The 17,360-nt window shown below is 38.4% G+C and overlaps 1 protein-coding gene across 3 annotated transcripts in view; it reads right to left on the bottom strand.

The window, feature by feature from the left end:
• The window catches only part of grid2 (glutamate receptor, ionotropic, delta 2), a 669,082-nt gene that overhangs the window by 349,969 nt on the left and 301,753 nt on the right, over nt 1–17,360 (bottom strand). The gene's annotated exons all lie outside the window — the stretch shown is intronic.

Below are 17,360 nucleotides of genomic sequence, written 5' to 3'. Positions count from 1 at the left end.
ATAATACATTATAATACATGTCGAGTACAGTGTGTATTGTCAGAGAGCATTTCTTTTCAAATAATGTTCCAAAAAAATAACAACGGAAGGGTAGACTGTTGTTTTTGTGACCCACATAAATCCTTCTTGGCATGCAGAGAGTAAAACATTGATATGGCAGCCGCGTCTCTTTGCTGTGAAGTGGATGTGCAGTCTGCCTTGCAATGATGCCATTGAAAATCAGGATACGTCGGCATTTACCCCACCCACCTCCGATGCACCATTAAAAAAAAAAAAAAAAAAAAAAAAAAAGCTTCATGTCTCCATTAGTCCCCAGTTACATTGCAGTCCACTTTTAAGAAGAAAAAACGACCTTCTTAATAGAATGAATCACCTTAACAAATAATGAAAATATAATTTCACAGAATAGAATTATAATTCCGTGAATATATGCCTGTAACATGGGCAAAGCCCTGTAAATGTTCAAGGGCCTATTTTCCACATGAATTCAAGTGCATCTGGCCTGATAAATGCATAAAGATGATTGTGCAATGCCTGGAGATGAGATCCTAAAATTAAAAGGTTAGGGTTCCAGTCAATTAATATCCAAAGCAGCGTATGCGTCCATTTAATAAAAAAGGAAAATGAGGGCGCTATTAGTTCTGCCTTTTTATATAAGTTCAAATACCCGTTTCATTTAACAAAACAGCAAATTGAAAAAAAAAAATGTGAACAAGGTAAATGAACACGGCAGCCACTAATTGCTAACTGCAATTATACTTAACTGTGTGCAACCAAAGTAAAATTGCATATTTACTTGTGAGTGCTGTTTTTTTCCTTCAACGTGACTAATGGGAAAAATTGTAATGTCACTTGGCACGCCGTCATGACAAATTAAAAACAATCGTAAAAGGTTCGATTGTGTAGATCACAGGCCCTATATGCTAACAAGCCCGCCGGGCGTGTTGTCATAAATTCCAACTTCACACTTTCTCCCATCAAATTGTGTGGACAGACAAAACAGCACAGCCTTATTAAACACAAGGCCCGTAACAGGGCCAATTGTTTCTATTAAGGACATGTTATACATATTGCAAAATTACTTGATAATAATGACAACATTAATAATACAACATTTTAGAAATAAGACTTTATATTGCAATGTAATAATGCCAATGATAATACAATTATCCTTATCACTCCAACTCGTACACTAAGTCAACTTGACCGCCCAATTGCAAAATATAAATAAGGCCAGGGTTGTCCACACCATTGCCCAAGAAAATCCAATAGTATGAAAAGTACAGTTGGGAAGTTGAGCTGACCTGGGATCAAGATGGCGCAGGTTTGTATGTCGGAGTGTCCCTAATGCACCTGATAAGCAGGTAGTTGCATGGTTGACGCCGCTGTCGTTGTGTTAGTGTGTGTGAATGGATAAGTGTGAAGCACATTATGAAGGTTTTGCGAGGTCTTCAGTGACTTGAAAAGTGCAAATCGTTTACCAACATTCCAACAATACCCCAGAGAAAATATTGTCCTCAGCCCTACAGAGCACACAATGTGCACTGAGTTATATTTTCAGACGTATTATTTTACATTACACAGCACTAAGGAGTGTTAGTCAAGTTTTGCACGACAAGAAGTTACGCCCCTCTGTTTTTGTATGTATTTATTTATTTTTAATTCAACACTGAAAAGTTAAGGCATTACCTAGTGAAGAAAATAATGTGACACATTAAAATGTAAAAAAAAAATTATGAGTAAAAAATAAAATGTGGTAACAAATACTTGTACCTTTTTTACAAAAAATCTCATGGACCGAATAAAGAAAGATGAGTAATGGACACAGCTCAGAAGATCATTGGCTGCTCTCTACCCAGTCTAGAGGGCATTGCCATAAAGGACTCTTCCCACAAACTCTTGAACCTTTTGCCCTCTGGTCGGCAATATAGATCCCTTAAAACAAGAACAAACAGGCTCAGAGACAGGTTCTTCCTCGGGGCCATCACCACCCTAAATGTGTTCTCAAACTGAGGTACACATATCTTGTAACTTATTTTTTTTTCACTTTTAAATGTTGTTTTACATAAGTGTGAAAAATATATTCTTTGTGACTTGTTATTGTTGCTAGGTGTTTTCAAAGACTTCAAAATCAACAAGTTGGTTATGGAAAATAAACGTTTATGTATCTGTAATCATTTCAGGTATTCGTTTTTAAGAATTAGAAACTATAATGAAATAATAAAAACACCTTAAATGAACAAAATTGGAAATCAATGAAAAAATAAATGTTTTTTTTTAATTCCCTTGAATATCCCTTTAATTTTTTTTTTTTATATTCAAATTTGACATTCAACCTTTTAAATGTTATTTTTTTATTTTGTAGTGAAATGTATCCAAACAAACATAATAGAAATATTTGGTTTTATGAAAAAAATAATTAAATACATAAATACATAAAAGCAAATATTCTGTGTGCATTGTTAAAAAGGATAAAAATCGGCTTTAGGATATTCCATATTTTAATGTTTATGTTCTGTGTGGGTAAACTCTTAGCACCCTTGGTATTATGACCTTTGATTAAGTTCCTCATTTACCTTTCCTGACCTCTATCCCCCCCTTTTTGATCCTTCCCAAACCCCACCTTGCACAACTTTACTTCACCTATTCTTCCGGGTAATTTTTCCTGGCACGCTTGCAACAGCAAGTGTTTTGCTCTCCTCCCACACTGTAGCACCCGTCTGCTCCAAGAACTCCCAGACAGATGCTGAGGTTTAATTCTTTAATTTGGCTGGCTCTAAGCCCCCTTCCAATCTTTCAGCTTCTTTGATACTCCAACACCTCATCCCATCCAAATACGCTGTGATCCCATTTGGGGCCTCCTGGTGCCCATACAAACGGGCAAGTGTTGGACTGACTTGCAGTCCAAGACAGTGCAAACAAGGAGACACTTAGATTGTCAGGAAACACTGTCCAACCCCTTAACACAAATACTCTCTCCATGGAGTCCCCATGCTCATTTATCATTGTAGGCAATCGCCCCATTATCCAGCAGATGGAGCTGTCATTTATTAAGCAGTGGTACTTTCTTTTACAAAGTGCTTACGTACTATCAATAGTCCCTCAAAAATTGCAAATCCTCCTTATTTAGCGATAATACACCTTCCAAACAACGTGGCACATCTTTACTAACAGCGAGACATGCTATGTAGAATAATGCGGAAATATTAGCAATCTCTTGTTTTCATCCACTACCACTGATCAAGGCCATCCAAATTCAAGCTAAAATGGCAAAGGAAAATCGGTCTTTAAACAATAAATAAATCTTGTATCAAACTTGTACAGCGTACAATGTTTGAAATGACTAAAAACATATAAAATCTGGAGAATACATATCGTTGACAGGTATGAAATCTCTTTGACTGTCGCCACTGTCTCAGGGAAATTTTACATATTCCCAGTTTTATTGGAAAATGGATTTTGCTGCAAAATATAATTGCAAACATTTGCAAACTATTTTTTCTATGCACTATTATTACAAAAGGAAATTGCGCTTACAATTTAGGTCTCCAAGCACTACCTTGTAATTGTTTTTGCCTATCTCATTTTTCTCTTTTCAGTCTTCAATATGTTTTTTATTCAGTTTATACTGGAATTCAGTGTCCAATCTTGTTGGTAACAATATGCACTATGTTTTTATCAATGAAAAGAAAGATTATTCTATTTTATTGATATTGAGTGTGTGAATAGTTGTCTGCTTCTGCGTTTGCTGTGATTGACTGACAGCCATTGCAGAGTGTCCTCTGCCTACTGCCCAAAGTAAGTGAGGACAAACATAAACACTGATTGACCTATGGTGGGGACATATGTTTATTTCATGAAGTTGGCAAAGAAGCGCTTGAGCGGTTTAACTTTGAAACTCAACAATTATTTGAGTTCCCACTTGAATGGTGTTTACAGAACCGACTGTTTCTGTAATGTTTTGCTGTCATGCAAAGTTATACAAAACTGGGTGACAAAATGTGTAAAAATAAACACAACAAGTGAGATGTTTAGTTTTTAACTGAATACTTTTCTTCAAAACATTGTGTGCCGATTATGTTTATGAGTATAACGAATGTGTGCTGTGCTGGGACTTGTTATTCCAACTTCCCCAAAAAATGTGTTTGTCAAACAAAGTGAGGCTGCATGTCTGTATAATGCTTTTTGCGTGTTAGTTCTGGTTGTTTTTCTTTTTCTTAACTTTAACAGCAAGTTGGATTTTGTTCCAGACTTTTTGAAGATAGAATGAAAGAGGGCATCATTCAAAGAAAACACGGATAAAGCATTTTGTGCATCTCAAAGGACTCCAAAAAACCCAAATAATAGATTAGATAGAAACTTATAAGAAACACACATTGACTTAAATATTTTATAAGTCCAACCAACAGTGATGCATGAGCTGTGTTTAATAAAAAAAATGTGGTAGATAAATGTACATGCATTTATTTTGGGTGTTTATTTTGGGCATGACCACCAAAAAAAAAAAAAAAACAACCACTAATTAAGAAATGGAAACAAGGAAATGATAACACGAAACAGCTGTGCAATACAATGATATAATACATAAACATGTACCCAAAGGGAGTAGGCTAAAGCAAAAGCTTTTAACTGCAAACAATATTCAATTTTTCTTATATATTCAAAACAAAAAAGAAAAAAGAAAACAGAACCCTAGCCCACAAAATTGAAAAAAATAAATTACATTTTAGACCTGTAATTATGCCAGTAGCAACTCCGAAAATATACAATATCCGACAAAACTCATAAAATTATGAAATATCAAAAAAATATATAGTACGGTAAATATTTTTCATGCATTGGTATATAACATTTTTAAGTTTATCATCTAAATCATTCGATAACTGAATTCCTTTTTGATTGGCACAATGGCCTTTCAAGGTTGGATCTTGAAGTTATAGATTTCCCTTAATTTGACAGCAAACATTTTTAAACCCCTATTATATGTGTGTACAACATGTCAGTGCATACATGCTGTTGGAATAATATGGTACGGTTTTTGTTTTTTTTGGGGGGGTGAAGTTATAAACCTAAAATCATATCTCGATTTAGATTTTCTACATCCATTTGGACATTGTGCTTAGGACAGACATACAAACCTTTTGATGGACATGCTCCTCCAAATTGGCTGACTGTGGGAAAAGGCCATACTTTTTGGTGAACATATGATGACCAATAAAACCACTTAAGGAACACGAAAAAGTGATTCCTCCATTAAAAAAGTGTGAGACAGAACACTTTAAAGGTACCCTTAAGTGCTTTTGGGCTACAAAGTCAATGAGTTTGAAGTGAAAACATCTCACAACCTAGTACCCTCCTGTTCACGCCTGTAATGTGCAAGTTGTAAAGAAAACAACTGACTTTAGTAGAGTATAGAGTAACTTCCGGAAATTTGTATTTGCTAAACACATTTTCCACTTTACTCTAATTGGAGCAGTGCCGAATTAAATTAACTTCCAAGCTACCGTGCTTCGGGATGATTCTATTTGAGAGGAATCAATTCAATGGTGTCAAAGGGTGAAAATAAAGGACTCACAATGGAAAGAAGAGAGGAGAGAATAACATAGAAATGCTTTTAAATGGAAACTGACTTGTTTTGAAATCCATCCATCCATCCATTATCTGCACCGCTTATCCTGAGTAGGGTTGCAGGGGTGCTGGGGCCCATCCCAGCTATCTTCGGGCAGTGGGCAGGGGACACCCTGAACTGGTTGCCAGCCAGTCGCAGGGAACACAGGGACAGACAATCTGCTCGCTCATTCACACCTAGGGACAATTTGGACCGGCCAATTAACTTAACATGCATGTTTTTGGAACATGGGAGGAAACCGGAGTGCCCGGAGGTAACCTACACAAGCACGGGGAGAACATGCAAACTCCACACAGGAGGTTTGATCACATGACTTCAGAACTGTGCCGCACACTCGCTAACCACTGCCCCGCCGTGCTGCCTGTTTTGAGATCACGCAACACAAAAAAATGTGCTTCAAACTGAAACAAACTTTAACCTTCAAAAACATTTTAATGAAGAACTTAATATTTTACTTTCAAATGTACAATGATCCCGCATTTATTGTGGGGGTTGGGTACTATGATAAAACCATGATAGGCAAAATAAGTGAAGAAAACACTTTATTTTTTTCAATTATTATACAAATAAATAATATACAATGCATTAGAGTTAAGAGAATGAAGCGATTTTACAGGCTGAATATTTGTTTAGCAAATAAAAGTAGTATATACTGAAAACAATTGTTTATTTATGATCAATAAACCAATCTTCGGGATCGCTTCGCCCAGCCCCAACCCCTAATGTTGAAAGGGCCTCAAAGGACCAAAAAATAAATAAAAAAACATGTCTGCATCAGCATAAAAATAAAAGCATTATATGAGTCTCAAAAACGAGCAACACTTACTATAAGGACTTTGACATTAGTCTTAGTTATCAGTGCTGGCCTTTTAAGAAAAGACGTGTTTGTAACTGTGTGTACGATTCTGAAAGAGCATTCCCTGGAAGTATGAAAATAACAATATGATGTTCATGTTGAAAATGGCACATTTGATGTTTCTTGCTACCACATGTGACTGCGTAATTTCCAAAGATCATTATTTTAGTCACATGACTTTCTGTTGCACTAGCATGACATGCTATCATCATAATCGAGGCATGTTTAGCCTAAAATGTGTTTGTATTGTTTTAACAGTTTCACAACTGCCATATAAAAACGGTTCAAAACCATCCGGCGTTTGTGACATTTTTTGTGAAGATGTTTAACGGATGGATAGAGGAAAATGTTTCCATGAGGCCAGAACACATACTGTATGTATTTATATTCATTGGAAAATATAAATATGTTAGTGTCATGTTTGTCCTAATAAAATAGCATATCTTTATTCATTTTCGTACATTTTTGGAAAAAGCGCAAGATGGCGCGCAATTACGTCAGCTCCTTCTACGTGTGACTCATGTTATGTAAAATGAATGCAAATGTATTGACCTTGGAGTATTAAAATAGGAGCATGTCTATCTGATAGTTCATGTATTTTGTTCTTTACCTAAATTAAAATTGTCTTTTTAATGAATGAAGGGTTTATTTCAACAATGCAAAGCGGTAAATCATATACTATGTCCCTTTAAGATTTCGGGAAGCAGTACTATGGATTATATTATTATATTATCAAGTGTTTTGAGAGTAACCACAGCAGCTAAAAGCTTCTGCGAATGAGTCAACATCTGTCCCACAGTTCCAAAGGTTGCATTTTGCAGGTCTTTGTACTTGGGATGATCAAACTCTTTCGTTCAGCAAAGCTCTCCAGATGTCCCATAAGCTTTTCTCACAAACTAGAAAACAGCATAGGGGTTGAATCTTAACGATGTGGAAAATTCTCGCTTGATTGCTTGTCTTATCAGTTTAAAACACAATCCCCGTAATTAGAAAATAAAAAAACTTCTTGGAAATTACTTCACAGAGATTGCTGACACAGATTGGATGCCATGGCAGAATTGAGTGTTTTTGTGTAAGCTCATCCTGAAATGAAGTGTCCAGCAGATGTGAGGGATACAATGGAAGATTATATGAATATTGAGACTCGATATGATTTACATTAATCAGCCATCTGGCTAGATAATGCGGATGATGCCTACAATCAATGTATGTTGCCTTGATGGATGTAATCACAAGATACATTTATAATTGTTTTCTATCAACTGAAGCATCATAACAGCCTCACTTATCAGGCCACAATTTCTCAATGCCATCTAATTTGTTTATTAATAGAAAGAGAGGCTCATGGTTGAATGCCGTACAATTAAACCCCTGAGGAGAAATTCAGTCAATGTCATGAAAGAAACAACAACATGCCCTTATTTTTATATGCATCACTTCCTAGTAGCTGAAAAAAATGGAATGGTGTTTTCTGGGAACAGTGTTGGGAGTAAGGCGTTACCTTGAAACACCTTCTTGGAACACAGTTACTTATCTCGATAATGGTTACTGTAACACACTATTATTACAGTTTGGTGACTCAACTATCTTTACTATGTAGTACGTTTTTGCATTATTCCATTACTTATTGTATTAAAATCATGAATTACTGTGTGCTCTGATTCCTGTGTCACTCACATTGTCACATGCAATCTTCAATCCATGTATACATTTACCTACCTACAAAGTGCAAACGAGTGCAGTTATGGCGGTTCCATCTTAAGCACAAAGTATGAGACTGCTGGATTTCTTCTCATGGAGAAGTCCATGTTTTTGCCAACGTTATTTACGTAACACATACCAGGAGCAAAACAGTAGTTTTGACAGTACTTTATTAAAGATTTCAACTTTTTTTCCCCACAAATCAAGTCCTCATTTTATACATCCGAATTGAGCAGCAGTGGAAGTCAACTATTAAAACCGCTTTACTTCGCATTCTGTATCATCGAAGTCAAAGTCAGGTTATTGATCCCTCCTGTAATTATCCAGAAACGATAACAATCGAATGCAATTTGGTTTATGAAAGTGTCAACCACCAATGACAACAACAAAAAAAAAGGGACGTCTGTGTTGCAATCTGGCACTTTTCTCTACAATATGCCATGGCACTATTGTCTATAAACACTGGGCTCATATTTGACGCGACGCAGACCTCATTTACATTTTCTTTCGATGCAGCAGTAAATATCTGGTAGTCTTTGTAATCACTACTATGAACGGTCACATGAAAATTAGTGACGTAAACAACTGACACTTAATATTAAGAGACAAAATTGATTTTCATTCTTTAATTTGAGCATACGTCTTAGAATCAGGTGCGCTCTATGGTGTAGAATTTATAGTACTTCGGCTATCAATGTACATTCAAAGGTGTATGCAACCTTTGAATCCAAGTATAATAACCTTGATATTTTCTTCCTAAGCCCAAAGACAAGAAAGCAATCCAAGCACCACCTGAATCTGAGAAAGACTTCACCCGTCCTATTTACACAGAGTCATTTATTTCGCCCCTCCTCAACTATCATTTGCTGAAAAGTCAACAAGTCTTTGTCTTAGCACAGTCGCTCTCATTTTCTCTTCCCCCAATTTTCCATGATATTTTTGCCTGCTACAAGCGTGACTTGCAATGGAGCTGACCCCCTTTCTTAACAGTAATGGGAATTCTGGATATTTCTAGAGAACTGGCTCATTCAGCTCAGCCCACTGAAATGTCCCATGTGTTTCGGCTCCCGAACAGTTCTTCAGCCAATTAAAATACAATTGAAACGTTATGCACCAAATGAATTAATTTAAGAAATGTATTAGTCTACCACATTAGTTTAGCCTTTATTGTTTCAATATATATCTTTCAATATATATCCTTCGCCAGATTTAAACCATTGACTTGTGTATAAAAAGGAAACAAAGCAAATGTGACACCAGCCATGTTGACCTGCCATGAGCACCTTCAAGTATGTAAGAGAGAAAAATAGAGGGGAAAAAAAGACAGAGAGGGATAAAAAGACAGAGAAAAAGAAAAGGGAATAGTAGAAAGAGGTAGAAAGAGGGAGAGATAAAGACAGCGAGAAAGAGACTGAGAGACATAGCGATGGAAGGAGAGAGAGGTAAAGATAGAGAGGGAGAAAGAGAAATAAAGAGCAGACGATATAAAGAAAGGTAGAGGGAGAGAGAAAGAAAGAGGGAGTAAAAGAGCGAGAGAACGATAAAGATGTAAAAATACAGAAAGACAGAGAGGGACAGATAATGAGAGACACAAAGAAAGAAAATGAAAGAGAGGGAAAGAAAGAGAAAGGGAAAAGGTCAGAGAAAATGGAAATAAAAATAGGTAAAGATTGAGAAATTCATGAAGAGAGAAAATTAGAGAGAAACATAGATAAATACAGGATGAGAGTTTCAAAAGGAGCCATCTCCTTATTGATGGGGTAGCAGGCTCTCAATGTTTACTTCAAAGAACCGGCTCAAAAAGCTGTTTTTTTCCTGGACAACCCATATCTATTTCTCAATTCATTTTCCCCCCAAGCCATGACTTCAACCGTGCAATCTTCTCCCTTTTCCACTCCCTCTCTCCATTCTGGACGAATCAAAGATACAAAGCCAGGTCTTTGACACTCATATTCTGGCCTCTTTTTGATTTTTTATCTTCCTTTACACAGTTTATTTCATAAAAAGGATCATTGTCAGACTTCTATAGAGCTGATCTACAAAATGGCTGGCATGGACGCAACAGCTCTTGGCTCTCCCATTTATTGCTTTTCATTCATTCATTTATTTAGTAACTGCATCCGTGTTGAATAAGAGGGAGACACAAAACATGGTTTTATAGTAAAATAAGAAAAGTATTCAACGCAAAATTGTGTTAGCATGCCACCTTCCTCCACGGAGCAACAAGACTTACCTGGGTCCAATCTCCACATTATTGTTCCTAATTATCCTAGGCCTTTATTTTGACTGTTCGGACAGCCCGCTGTGGTCGAGCCATTTACATTTCCACTGCTGAGCCATTTTTCTTTGTATGTTGCTGATTTCTTGTTTGGATATTTTGTAGGTACTTTAGTACCTACTTGTTTGTTTGTTACTTTGTACCTTGCTTTTGTGACGAGGACGAGGAAGAGGAGGACGAGGAAGATGTGGACACCATGATGATCATGCAGATGTTGGAGGCTGAAAAGCGAGCGAGGTTGCAAGACGAAGAGCGGCGGCGCAAACAGCAGCTGGAGGAGATTCGCAAGCGGGAGGCGGACGAACGCACCAAACTGGAGGAGGAAAGGCAATGGCGGGAGGAGGAGAGAGCCAAGCGGGATGCGGCAGAAAAGAGGAGGCAGGAGGAAGAGTACTACACCCGCCTGGAGGCGGAACGGCGACGGCAGCACGAGGAAGCCGAGCGAAAGTTGCTGTCGCCGGAGGATCCGGCCGGTCTGTATCGGCCCCCGCTCCCCAAGGACTACCGGCCCCCTGCCCCGCACAACCCTACTAACACGCCACTGAAGACTCTGCACTCAATCAACCAGCCGGTGGCGGGGAGCTGGCATACGCCCTCAACAATTTTGACAAACAAATCATTGTGGACCCCCTCGCATTTAGTGAGGAGCGCTTTCGTCCATCCCTGGAGGAACGTCTCGAGAGCATCATCAGTGGTGCTGCCCTCATGGCTGACTCCTCATGCACTCGAGATGATCGCAGGGAGCGAATTGTGGCTGAATGCAATTCAGTACGTCAAGCTCTTCAGGACCTGCTGTCCGAGTACATGGGCAATGCTGGCAGAAAAGACAGGAGTGATGCTCTGAACACAGCCATTGATAGAATGACAAAAAAAACTAGAGACCTCCGCAGACAGCTGCGTAAAGCTGTAATGGACCATGTGTCTGACTCATTTTTGGAAACCAATGTTCCCCTCCTGGTTTTGATTGAAGCTGCTAAGAACGGAAATGAGAAAGAAGTCAAAGAATATGCACAGGTTTTCCGTGAGCACGCCAACAAGCTTATCGAGGTGGCCAATTTGGCCTGCTCCATCTCTAACAATGAGGAGGGAGTGAAGCTGGTCAGAATGGCAGCATCTCAATTGGAAACTCTTTGCCCTCAGGTGATTAATGCGGCTTTGGCCCTTGCTGCAAAGCCCAACAGTAAAGTGGCACAAGACAACATGGATTTGTTCAAGGAGCAATGGGAAAAACAGGTCAGAGTCCTAACTGATGCTGTTGATGACATAACATCTATCGATGACTTCCTTTGCGTCTCAGAGAATCACATCCTAGAGGACATGATGCGTGCATTGGAAGCTCTGGGACTGCAAGACATTGACCTGAAGTCATGTGAGGTTTCGCTGCAGTGTAAAGACAAGCTCCTTCATATCATCGAACAATTCGAGTCAATCTTTTCTCGCCATAAGATGGACTGTGGAGAGGCCAAAGAGTTTGTACATCGTATCCACCTTGTTGATGATAAGCCGTTCCGTCTACCCTACAGACGTATACCACCAAGTCAGTATGAAAAACTGAGGACGACTCTGAACGAGATGGAAGAGAAAGGAATTATTCAGAAGTCGACTAGCGACTATGCATCTGCGCTTGTTCTCATATGGAAGCGGAATGGAGAACTAAGGGTATGTACTGATTTCAGAAGGCTTAATGCAAGAACCATAAAGGATGCCTACCCACTACCGCATCAAGCTGATGCTTTGGCCGCACTTGGGGGAAATGCCTTTTTCTCCACAATGGATCTGACGTCAGGCTACTACAATGTCCCCTTGCACCCTGACGACAAAAAGTACACGGCATTCTCCTCACCATTCGGCCTTCACGAGTACAACCGGCTCCCTCAGGGACTTTGCAACAGCCCAGCAACATTTATGAGGATGATGATGTCAATATTTGGTGATCAGAATTTCATGAGCCTATTATGTTACCTCGACGATCTGATGGTGTTTGCCCCCACAGAGGAAGTTGCACTCCAACGCCTGCAGATGGTGTTTACTCGCCTTAAGGAACACAACCTCAAGCTCGCACCCAAAAAGTGTTTTTTCCTCAGACGGACTGTGAAATTTCTTGGGCATGTCATCAGTGAGGATGGAATTCGGACTGACCCCGAGAAAGTGAGAGCGGTAAATGACGTACAAGTCGCTGATCTAATGGAGTCGGATGGCAAGACGCCATGCCCTAGTAAAATCAGATCTTTTCTAGGCATGGTGATGTATTTCCAAAGCTTCATTGAAGCATGTTCTGCGAAGGCAAAACCTCTGTTCAGGCTCACATCTGAATCTGGTGACAAGCATAAGCGCAAGAGAGCCCGCAAGAAAGGTCAAGTGAAGCTGACGCCTGCAGATTGGTCCGATGCATGCCAGAACGCCTTTGAAACACTGAAGCACGACCTCGTGACAGGTGTCACTCTGGCCCACCCAGATTTTGATGCGCCGTTTATTCTGGCTGTCGACGCATCCTTTGATGGGATTGGAGCAGTCCTGTCACAGCTGCCACCTGGTGGAAAAGTAGCCAGACCAGTCGCCTTTGCAAGTAAGACGCTCTCTCGCTCCCAGCTCAACTACCCTGCACACAGGCTCGAATTTCTTGCCTTGAAATGGGCGGTATGTGATAAATTCAGCCATTGGTTGAAAGGAAGACACTTTACCACGTGGACCGACAATAACCCACTTACATACATTTTGACCAAACCAAGACTTGATGCGTGTGAACAGCGGTGGGTAGCGAAGCTAGCTGCATACAATTTTGACCTGAAGTACATTCCCGGACCAAAGAACATCGTAGCCGACGCTCTGAGCCGTGAGCCATTTGTACGGTCATGTGTGGGTCATCGCCTTGTTACCGAGCCCTATACTTCGCTCTTGGACCAAGTCAACAGGGTGAACAACAGTACTGTGCAAGAGGTGTTCAGAGTATCCAACAATTGTCACGCTGTTGTAGACGAGAGTGCTGGGACATCAGACGAGTCAGTAAAAAGGGCAATTCCATCAGGCTCCAATGGTTCTGTGACATCAGAAGAGGTTGCTGCTGTCTTCAGTGCTCAGTCCACTGGTGGCGTGGGTCAAGTGATGGGAACAGACGCCAACTTCAATCTTCTGCAGAAGGGAGATCAGTCAACGGCACTCCCACAGAGTCAGCTTGTTGGTTTACAAGAACAGGACAACACAATAAGCAGGACCATGTACTTTGTGCATAGACACAAGAGACCTACCAGGCGTGAGAGAGCTGTCGAGCCACCTAGTGTGATGAAACTACTGAAGCATTGGAGCAGACTCACCATACAGAATGGCATGCTCTACAAAATAAGGAAAGATCCTCACATGGCCAAGAAAATCTTCCAGTTTCCATTTTGGTCTTTGTTTTGGTTTGGACATGCTATTTTTTTGTGACCCCTTATGTGTTTGTTCCTTTGTGTCTTGCATCAGTATTTAAAATTTTGCATTTGTTTCTAGTTTGGATATTGTCAGGTTTGATTTAGTTTGGACATTTTGTTTATTTGTGACAAAGAGGCTCAGAGACAGCTTCTTCTCCAGCGCCCTCACCACCCTATACAACACACACACCAACAGAAACATATCTTGCGACTTCTTTTCTTTTCTTTTTTTGTCTTGGCTAAATGAAATTGTGAAAATATATATACTAAAGCACAAAAATCTGAAAATACAGTATCTACCTTATGAATCATGTTTTTTAAATTGCTGCTCCTAAATTTTATTGCAATTATTTTCATTGCACAATAGTTACAATGCACGATTGTTTTCCATTTCATTATTATTATTGAGCCAGTCTTTAAACACTACGCTGCATGTTGAGCGTATTTAATCCTGATCGTCTTTTATCTTATTCCTCCTCAAATTATTTACGACTATGTTTTACTCTGGGGCGCCAGGTCTAATCTGTTGCATAAAATGTTTCACATTGTTAATATCAATGTCAATTCATTTCAATTCACCTGTGTGTTTGTTACATTGTTCCTTTTTTTTTTTCAAATACCATCCTTATTTTGAGCACACATGCCTCAGTTCCTGCTGCCCTTAACATGGGCCCACCCACATAGCCTTACAAAATTGCCTGATATGACAGATGGTAAATTGCTGTATTTATTCTTAAAATAATTATATTTCACTTATACCTGAAAAATTATAATACCAAATACGCATTTGCTATTTTTAGTAAGATGATCTTCCATATGTCGTATCAAATGTTTTTGGTACATTTAGGGATTGATTTATTTTCTTTGACTGGATGAATACTGTCAATTGCCGACATCATATTGCACCTGATTAAAAGACACATACTTAAATTTAAGCACAGAACTCAACTTTGTCTTTGTAAAAGTCTTACCGGATTTTTAAAACAGCCATTAAAATGAATTAATTCATGTTTATTTCTTCCATTTTAAGCCTGGCACAAACCTGTGTTGAAACGTGTGAGGAATTTAGCGTTGAACCCTTTGGCTGCAAAACTCCAACTGCCCCTGCGTCCCCACACTCCTCACTTCTGACTGTGTTGCTTTCTGTTTTACTCAGAGTTGTTTACGTTACGTGTTTTCGAATCATATGACCATTCAAGATGGCAGTTACAAAGATGAGGATATATTTATGTTGTAACTATTTAATAATGTACTGTTAATGCTTCGATTTTGCTCCTGTTATTCATTAATAATCTTGGCAACAAAAGGGCCGTCATAAATGTTTTCAGATGTCCCTACAGTGATTTGTATTTAGAGCGCATGTGTTGTGGAAAAAAGCAGCTTTCCATTTCCCACTGTCCCATCACAAAAAAAAAAAAAAAAAAAAAAAAAAAAAACTCGAATGGCTGTGCACCATTGGAGAACACCCACCTTGAAATGCGAAAGGTATTCTGGCCTGAGAGAGTAGAATATATTTCTAGGAATAAATGCAGGTTCAGCTCTTTGGGGGCAGTTTTTCAATTTGGGGCAACCTGTATACGATTTTGTTGATATTAAATGTTGTTCCAACATAGGGGTGAGCAATGTCTTTTTGGGAAAAATGCTGAGTCAACAAAACCAAACGTGCTCAGTCGTATTTGAGAAAGCATTTATTTCAGGTCTCGGGTAACCTACCTTCCCGTAAAAGATGGTTTTCATATCCAAAGTAATTCCCCATTTTGTTGGTGAACAGACAGACAAACAGACAGGCAAACAAACGAACATATAAACATACTTAGACCCAAAAGAAAACATTATCACTACCCTCGCTTTGCTCGCAGGTAATAATAAGCCTACCTGTATTTAAAGCCACAGTGTTAAAAATGTAGTACTCAAATAGCAGCTTATAGTACGGAATTTACAGCATCTTCCCCTCCATTCAATTAGGGGAAAGCAAACAGCACGACTTAGGCTGAGCAGCTGAAAGTAGCTCCGCATTTCTGTTCAATCCCCCCTCCCTCAACACAAGTGAATCACACGAAACACCATTTGCCATCAGCCGCAAAGCAACAGACGACATCACATTCGGCTTGGAAGTCCACCATCACTCTTTTTTATCTTCTTCATCTCCCGCTCTGGCGTTTCTTATCAGGGACGTACGGCCTCTCCCATTCCTTTGCAATTGTTCCAATAGCGCCTCTCCATTGCTTCCTCTTTTTATGTAACTGTAGATCTTTCTAGAAATACAGCCAGCCTGCCCTTGAGCGAAGCCATTTTGCACAAGATGGTCTAATTGTACCAGTAATGGTTGTGCCGCATCGCCTTTGGCAATGTGTTTCTGAATGGTGCAGAAGGTTTGTCTTTGTTTTTCCAAAACCTTTCCTCATTGTGCATATTGTATGAGAACAATATATAATGTTTTAAAAAGATACATTATCGTACCACCTATGGATCTTGGAAAGTCCAGGCTATCATACCTTAGGACAGTTTACATGTCAACCCTTGAACATTAAAAACATTTTATGTGCACTCTATTGAAACACAATCTTTGTTTAGAATATTAAAAAATAAACATTAAAAATGAGCTTGTTTGAATCCAGTGGTCTGCTAAAACATCCTACCTTAAGGAGACGTCCTATTTAGTCTTATTTGTCGCTTTCACTGTTTCAAAATGCTTTTAAGCCTGGCGTGCTTTTCTGTGGTAGCTTTTTACCACAGAGTCTGTTTACTTTTATAATCACGCACTGCATGTATGCATGCCAACGCTCATTATATGTCATAAGTAAACATTCTGTTTGCATTCATTCTGAGTTTCAGTGTTGCTAGTTTTACTTTGGAAGAAAGAAAACTAAATTTGCCGTCAGATCAGCCTACAGTAGGACGTCTCCATGCTCCATGAATTTGAAAACACACACATATATATATATATATATATATATATATATATATATATATATATATATATATTATATATATATATATATATATATATATATATATATATATATATATATATATATATATATATATATATATATATATATATATATATATATATATATATATATATATATATATATATATATATATATATATATATATATATATATATATATATATATATATATATATATATATATATATATATATCTTGTCTTAGGAACCTCCTGTGTGTTTTCAAATCGAGCTACCGAACCTCCTGTGCGGAGTTTGTATGTAATGTTTGTAATGTTGTTTTGTTGCAAATCTTGTCTCAAGTGTCCCTTGGTGATTTTTTTTTACGCCATATTGTCAAGTCAAGTCATGAATACTATGTATTTATTTTACGCATTAAGATATGTATCCAGAATCCAGTAAAGGGATAAACACAAGCAAATTATCTTTATGTGAACACAAAATTACAAAAATGTTCCGCCTTATAGAAAAACATTATTCTTAGTAAAATAAGAAAATTATATTTAAATTTGACCA

The sequence above is a fragment of the Urocampus carinirostris genome, chromosome 5 (assembly GCF_059441175.1).
Source record: "Urocampus carinirostris isolate Australia breed hairy pipefish chromosome 5, RoL_Ucar_1.0, whole genome shotgun sequence".
In the NCBI taxonomy this organism is placed as follows: domain Eukaryota; kingdom Metazoa; phylum Chordata; class Actinopteri; order Syngnathiformes; family Syngnathidae; genus Urocampus; species Urocampus carinirostris.
This window is presented reverse-complemented; position numbering and strand designations above follow the sequence as displayed.